We start from the raw sequence: 7,551 nt of genomic DNA, 5'->3' as shown, positions 1-7,551 counted from the left end.
GAGAAATTCTTTCCTTTGAAAGATGATCTCCACAAAAGAATTAATTCTGTCTTTAAATCTTTGAGTTCGACCTTCTAGCTCTGATTTATGGCAATAAAGACTCTGTAACACAAACACAGCAGCCAAAAAAGAAACAACACGTGACTAATTAAGAAACCACTAAAGATGATGTTAGCAACCTGTCAAAATTTACAGTCCATTAATTTCAGTTATACAGTAGAACTACGTATTGCCATGCTAATAACAAATGAAATCCCCATAATTAACATTATTTCAGTACAGGGGAACTTTAATATATCATACATGCTTCTATGTCTGATTAGTTCTGTGTGACATTAACAGTCCAGGGGATAATTTATGATCTCCCCTACCAAAAGCAAAGCTGGGAATTGTTGAAAGTAAACTCACGACCTGAATTGGAAACAATCTGAATTATTTATTGGGAATAATGAAAGCAGGAATGAGGGGGGTTGATTGGTTCTGTACTATCAGGTGAATTTTCTTTGGTTTGTCTCTGTATTCTCTGGCTCAGTCTCTGAATCTGTTTTACTCCTCTGACTCCTAAATTACCCCAGTTCCTGTTCGTTTAATGCAGGAGAATGGGGAATCCTCTCAATTTTTTAAGGATGTCCTTGTACTGCTATCACCCACAAAATATCCAAATTCTCTGGTATTTTTAAGAGATTCCTCACCCTGTGGGAGCTGTGCCTTTCCTCTCCCCTTGGTTACTCCACACCCTCAGCTCTCTCCTTTCACCCTCTAACACCAATTTCTGTTGTGGACAGACCCTCTCTAAGTTTCCAGTTCTGCTTCATTTTCTTTTATGTTCAGGTCCATTAAAATGAGGGGAAAAACGGAATTAACAATGTCACCTTCACTTTAGATGGGCCCTTTAGCCGTGCAGCTCTTGTTAGAGTTAATGGGATTTTAGTTCCTCTACTGGAGGGTCAAACAACATCATTTACCCAGGCATTAAAACCCACTAATTAGCAAAGACAGAGGTATTTCTTTTGAAAAGATAAAGCTTTTTTTTCTTTACCATTTGCCACATCTCAACATCTGCAGGTGTCCCACAGCAGTGTGGAGGGAAGGTGGGAGCAGAATTAAGGGTAAAAGGGTTTTTGTTGGGGACCCACAATGTTGACTCTCCTAAAACAGGCAAAACCCACCCGTCCTTTACAAAGGTTAAAGCAGCTCTCAGCTGAAAAGTTTCTAAACTGCATCCATCAAAGTTCTCCGTGGAAAGCAGTGCTTGAGTTTCTGTTCCATTTACATTCTCTTATCAGGAACAGGGACCCAAGAGATGACACTGATTTTGTTGTAGACAAAATAAAGGAGTTTTGACTTGTTAGTAAACAGCAAATTCTGTTTTGTTTCACTCTTCCTGACACAAAGAGATAGAGACAATGCCATCAACCTCCACTTGATGGGTGTCCCAAAGATGGGAGTGATATCCTTGTTTTTACATGAGAATAAAGATAATGAGATAAAGAGAAGCCGATTTGTGTTTCAAACACCACCCAGGACTCACCAGAGGCTCCAGCAAGGTGACCTGCCCTGGGTCTGAGGGACATAAAAGCCTGGGGCTGATCTTTTGGGATTTGCCAGCTGGTGAGAAAATGGTTTGAAAGGGGAGAAATCACCATGGTGGGAGACTGAAAGGAAAAGGACGGCGGCAGATTTTGCTCTCAGATCGTTCTGTTATTTCAGATTTTCCAGTTCCTGGTGCAGCTTGGCAGGTACAGAATCCCGGGGTCATTTAGGCTGGAAAAGCACCCCAAGGTCCTCAAGTCCTGCTGTTATCCCAGCGCTGCCAAGCCCAAAAATGACCCAGGTTCTGCCCCACTCTCAGAAAGGAAATGAGCACACACATCGTGCCCCTGGTGACCCTGATGTTGCCCAATGTTAAGACAATGAAAATAAAGAAATAAAACTCAATGCTGCAGTGCCACCCCTGCCATTTAATGCATTGCTTGGTTCAATAAGGTTTGGGGACAAAGATCTTCCTAAAACAGGAAAAAGAAGCTGAAGCACAAAGAGATTTTCATGATTTTAAACAAATGCGAATTACCAGAGAGTCACATTTGAAGTGCATTGCTCAAACCAGAAGAAAATTTGGTTTTTCTGACAGAATTTTCCAAGACTGTAAACAGAAGGATGGCCTAGAGCATCCCACAGGTCCTGTCTGGGCAGAGGTGAGGCCCTGGAGTGAATTATTGCAGCCAGGACTTTATGCACTGTAATAGTTACATCGGTTCTTGCTCAGTTCCTAAAGGAGGGTGACAGACTTTCTCCTGCTTTCTCCTACTGGGATTTGTTGGGCAGTTTTCGACATGAATCCTTGCCACAGCCTGAGCTCTTTTTTTTTTTTTTTTTTATCTCTAGGAGCCCCTATGCAATAAAATAATGAGTCAGAAGCACCTTCAGAACCCTCTTTAAATCCCTAAAAAGGCCTGACTGTAAAATCGGCTTAAAAACCAGAACAAAAAGGAGACCACATCTTCTAAGACTCTGAATAAAAAGCAGCAACAAAGTGAAACACATCTGGAGGCTGCTAATGAGTGCTGAGAGACACCTTCCAGACAGGGAATGGAAATCTGGTCCCCAGTCTGAGCCCCCAGAGCTCTCCAAGCACAGGAACAGGAACAGCAAGCACAGGACAGCACAGCATTAATTTGTTTTTCAGCAGTGAGCAGAGAATTCTGTGGATTGCTTCTGCCCACCTCATTCTCATTGACTTGTCCATTAGGGAGGGTGGAAAGAGGATCTGTTATTTTCCCTTTTAAAGAACAAAATGGGAAAGTGCCCTCTCAGTTCTTTAAAGTCATTCTGTTTTGTTCAACCATGTTTTTACAGTCTTTTTTATGTTGGGAATAACAATTATTGCTAAACTACACATTTAAAGAAACCCTTAAACTTCAGACAGACATCGTCATCAAAATTCAGAGTGAGTGGTCTTCTGAACCTCCAGCAAAAGTATTTTCTATGAAACCAAACTGTGCTGTTGGTGCCTTTGAACTGCTCTTTCTGAGTGTTCACCACATGCAGAGGCACTCGGGGCACGTCAGGGGAAATGTCTGAACTGCCCAAAGACAGTGTCTGATTTTCTCCTGATTTTTATCCCCTAACATTTCACCCATTGCTCCTGTGTGTTGCAGGCTGAGGGGTTTAAACACCTTGCAGAGGGTTTTATGGTGTTCTATGAATGCAGCACTCTACCTGTTCAAGCTCTTTTAATTCCCCTTTCCATAACTGGGACTGTGCAAAGGAAAGGAATTGCACTTCAGTATAAAATCCCTGAATATGCCTGGGATGTTGCTCCTTCCTTCCAGGCACTGCTGCTCAGATTTCCCTCTGCTCCCATCAAGCTCCAGCCCAAACTCTAATCAGACCATCCAGTAGATATTAAATGAGATCATTCAGCTTTACAGCTTAGACCTAATTAGACTGCTGGATCCTCAGAACATCCACATCCTGTTCTTTTCCTCTCCCAGAACTCCACAGAGGCTGAAGACCTACAAGACTCCAAAGCTTTATTCACTTCCTATAAAAATTGCACTGTACACTTGGGTTTGCTCACTGTTGTCCTAAAGAAGAAGGTCACTCCTTATGAAGAAAACATATCAGAAATTGTTGTTAAGGACACCCTGAAATGTCCTCCCAGAGGAAGGAGATAGAAGGACAAGAAGAATTTTGCCACAAGATGACATTTTGGGAACATGGAGAATGATGGAGTATAGCAAAAGCTTAAAAAAAATCAATTTATATACAGAGAGTCTGTGCTTCAAGTAACATTCCAGTAATAATCATTACATAATGGTTCAACCAGACCAGCAAAACATCTACAAGGTTTGAAATTGCAAGCTCAGGAGAAAAAGATTTTAACCTCAAAGCGTTCACATTTCTCCCTTTCCAAGTCAGCAGGAAGAACAAGAACTAATTTATGTTTACAATCACTCAGTTTGATTAAAAAGTCATACTTCAACAGCTCTGAAGATGCATTTTCTGAACATCCTCTTTTCCATTCAATTAATTCCAAATGATATTTGCCCAGAAAATGTAGAGCATGTTTAACAGCAATGGAGATAATGCTAAAGCAAGCAATCCCTGCTTAAAACTCGGGCTCCCTCCTGTCAGCATCCTTGCAAGAACATTACACCTTGATTCCCTCATTAATATTGTTCTGCATTAGCCTAATGGAAAGCTGAGGGATGTGTGAGGCAGCAGAACCCGGCACACAAACAGCATTTTCCATATGGAACATTTCCAGTGACCTTCTCCATTTTCCTCACTGTAAAATCCCTTTTTTCCAGGGCTGCAGTTGAGAGTTTGCCATGTCCTTAAGTGCTCAGCATCCCTGTCCATGAATCTTTTGGGATAGGGGCAGGGCTGGGATTTAGGACACTGATTCTATTTTTAGTTCCACCAGTGGCTTTTTTTTTTGTGGGTAAATCCCATCAAATGGGACATGACTGACACAAATTGAGGAGTCACAGCTAATGCTGAGAGAACAGGGATGGATCTCTGTTTATATCTGCTTCCCAGGCTGCTAAAATAGAGCAAATTAAACTTTATTAGCTTAAAAAAAAACCCCAAAAAACCCCAAAAACAAAACAAAACAAAAAACCAAGAAAAAAAACCCCAAAAAACAACAAACCCAAAAAAAAACCCACCATGAAAAAATGATGTTCTATATGAAGTTACTGAGGCTTTAACAATCACAGCAAATACAGGAATGAGCATTTGACTGTGTCAGATGGGTCACACACTAAAAACATTTATTTTCTGTCTCTCTGACAGAGTGTCAAAAATGAATGAGGCCGGGAGGGACCTCACCAGGTGATTTTGGGCCATTTTTTCCTTGTTTTCCCCTGGATATTCTGTTGATCACGAGCCAAAATCTTAGGATTGTGCTCTTGAGAGGTTCTTGGGCAGGCAGCAGCTTCCAGGAGCACATCCCAGCTCCGCTCTCCCTGCTGGGGATCTCTCAGGGACAGCCCAGGGAGGGGGAGAAGCTGAGAAAACCCTTCAGGAGGAGAACTGGGAGGACAAGAGGTGCCCGAAGCTGCTGAGGATGGTTCTGCACCTCTCAGGAGTCAGAAGCAGAGCAGACAGCTCAGTTCGTGGAGTGCCTCTTAACACCTCTTCATTCCAGCTCTTCCCCTCGGAAAGGATTCCTCGACACCCTGCAGAGCATCGGTGCCTTGGAGCATTCCCAGAGTTATCTAAAAATAGAGCACTGTAAAAAAACCCCAGCAACCTAGTGATTTTAACTGGAATATTCCCACTTTTTTTTTCCTGTAAAAGGGCTTTTACTGCTTTCAAGTGTCCTGCAAGGCTGTGGGAAAGAAAAAAAAAACCAAAATCCCGGGAATAATTAAGCGGCGCAATTGAGCGGTGAACACCACACCTGCAAGGTTTGCAAGCCATGAAAATTTATGGTTTCATAATGGAACGTGGGTTCGGTTTAATGGGTAAAATACAGCGCTGCAAGGGAAACAACTGTAAATTTTCACGGCTAGCAAACTTTGCAGGTGTGGTGTTTCATGCTCAGCTGCCCTGTTTAATTATTTCTAGGTTGGTGGAGGTCCCAGCAGAAGATCGTGAAATCAACCATCTCTGAAAATAAGGTTCCTTGCTTTGAAATTGCAAATATGGCCAGCTGAAGTGGCCCTGGTGCAGGTAGAGTTGTGCTTCAGGTGTGTGAAAGAGAAATCCCAGTAAAATTAAAATATTTTGCTTTGAGGTTTTGGTGTGAGTAGAAAATATGAATTCATGAGATTGAGAAAGAGGGGAAAAGATTTGATGTTCAGCCTGTTTTAAATGGTTACAGAATATAAATCACTCTATCTACCTGCTTCATCTTGTTAAGCATTACTGCCTCTTTAATGTTGGTGAAATCTCTCCTTTTGATGTAGATCGTGGGGTTTTTGCTCTGGATAAACCTCAAACACAAACCCAATCTGCCATAAAATGGGATATAAGTGCAAAGAGTGATTGATTCAACGGCCACCAGAATTAACAGAAACCTTTCCATTGGTTTGAATCCTTTTTGGACCAGATCTTCTTATTTTCAGGAGCAGGACCTTTTATCCTCCCGCAGTGCAAACATTTATCAGAGCAATTTTTCATCTCTGTGCTCCAGCAGGGGCTGGTCTGGAGCCTGAACTTTGTCCCTGCTCTGCCAGCAGCACAAGCTGTGCCAACACCTTCCGTTTACAGATCCCTGTCAAGCTGTCAAACCAATCAGGAATTCAAAGCACCCCAGACCTTTTAAATGCTGCCAGTGTTCTGTCAGGAAATAAATTCAAATACGAGGAAGCTTTCAGAGTCAATGTCATTTCTTACAGTGAAGGGCCACGAGGAATTGTTAATTAGTGTATTCTATTACTTTTGGCTTACTGAAATGATAAACTCAGCGTCTTTCAAACCAAATTATGGATTCAGGTTCCAGTCAGACAGGAACTCTTTTATCATGGTGAGTTTCCAGACCTGCAGATAACACTTGGTAACGGGGTTGCTCCTTGTAGATGAAAAGGTTCACAAGCATCCTCCAGTGGCTCTTTAAATTAGAGGAGGGAATATTGGGATGTTGCAAAAAATTATATCTGAGGGTAAATGGAGTTGAGAGGAAATCCATGAGGATCAAGATCAAGGGTCCTGGTAAAGCGACTTTTGAACTGGTGTAACCAGAGACTACATAGAGCTCTCCAAGGGATTGAGAAACTTCTAAAAGTGGCCAAAAACAATGATTAAGAGCAAAATTCCTTGTTCTCTTTCCTTCCTGGAGGTTCTGGAAGCTGTGTAGAGGTGGCACTTGGGGATGTGGCTTTGTGGTGGTCTTGGGAGTGCTGGGGGAACAACTGGGCTCAGTCTTAGAGGTCTTTTCCAACCTAAACAATTCCTCTGTTTCCTCTGTCACTGCCAGAGCCTCAGGAGTGTCTCCACCTCAATCCTACCCCAGCATTTCCTCCTGTGAACTCCCTCCAGCCCAGCAGAGGAGGGTTCAGGCAGAGCTTTCAGTGAATATTCCACTCCCTGCTGGGATGGCAGCTCCAGAACAGACACCAAAACCTCTCCGTGTTCTCCAAAGCTCACACAGAAACAAAACCACCAGAAAGAGCTTTCTAACAAAAAAGAACTGAAAAACTTTATGGAATCTTGACAGAGGAGGGACCCACATTTAGGAGGAGTTGGGGTTGTGCCCTCAAAGGAAAATTTGAAGCCCTGATGGTGAGATGCTCGTGGTTTCCTGCACACCAATTTTTATATAAATGACGGCTTCTAGAACACACTGTTCCAGCTGGTCAATGAAGATTTGGATAATCTAAACAAATTTTATTTAATACAAATATCTTGAGGACAAGGCTGAAGTTCTAACTTCAGTTAGAAAGAGTTTCTTTGCCTGGTTAAAAAGTTTCCCTTCTCTTACTTCCCTGAAGAACAATTCCACAGGGCCACGGTACAGGAAAGGAATTATTCTGTATTAGCATAAGGACAGAAATTGCTTTAAACCCATCAAAACACTCAATTCTCCACAACTGTGTGAGA

Source organism: Prinia subflava, chromosome 14 (genome assembly GCF_021018805.1).
Source record: "Prinia subflava isolate CZ2003 ecotype Zambia chromosome 14, Cam_Psub_1.2, whole genome shotgun sequence".
Lineage (NCBI taxonomy): Eukaryota > Metazoa > Chordata > Aves > Passeriformes > Cisticolidae > Prinia > Prinia subflava.
The sequence above is the reverse complement of the archived record's forward strand: the minus strand, read 5'-3'. Positions refer to the sequence as shown.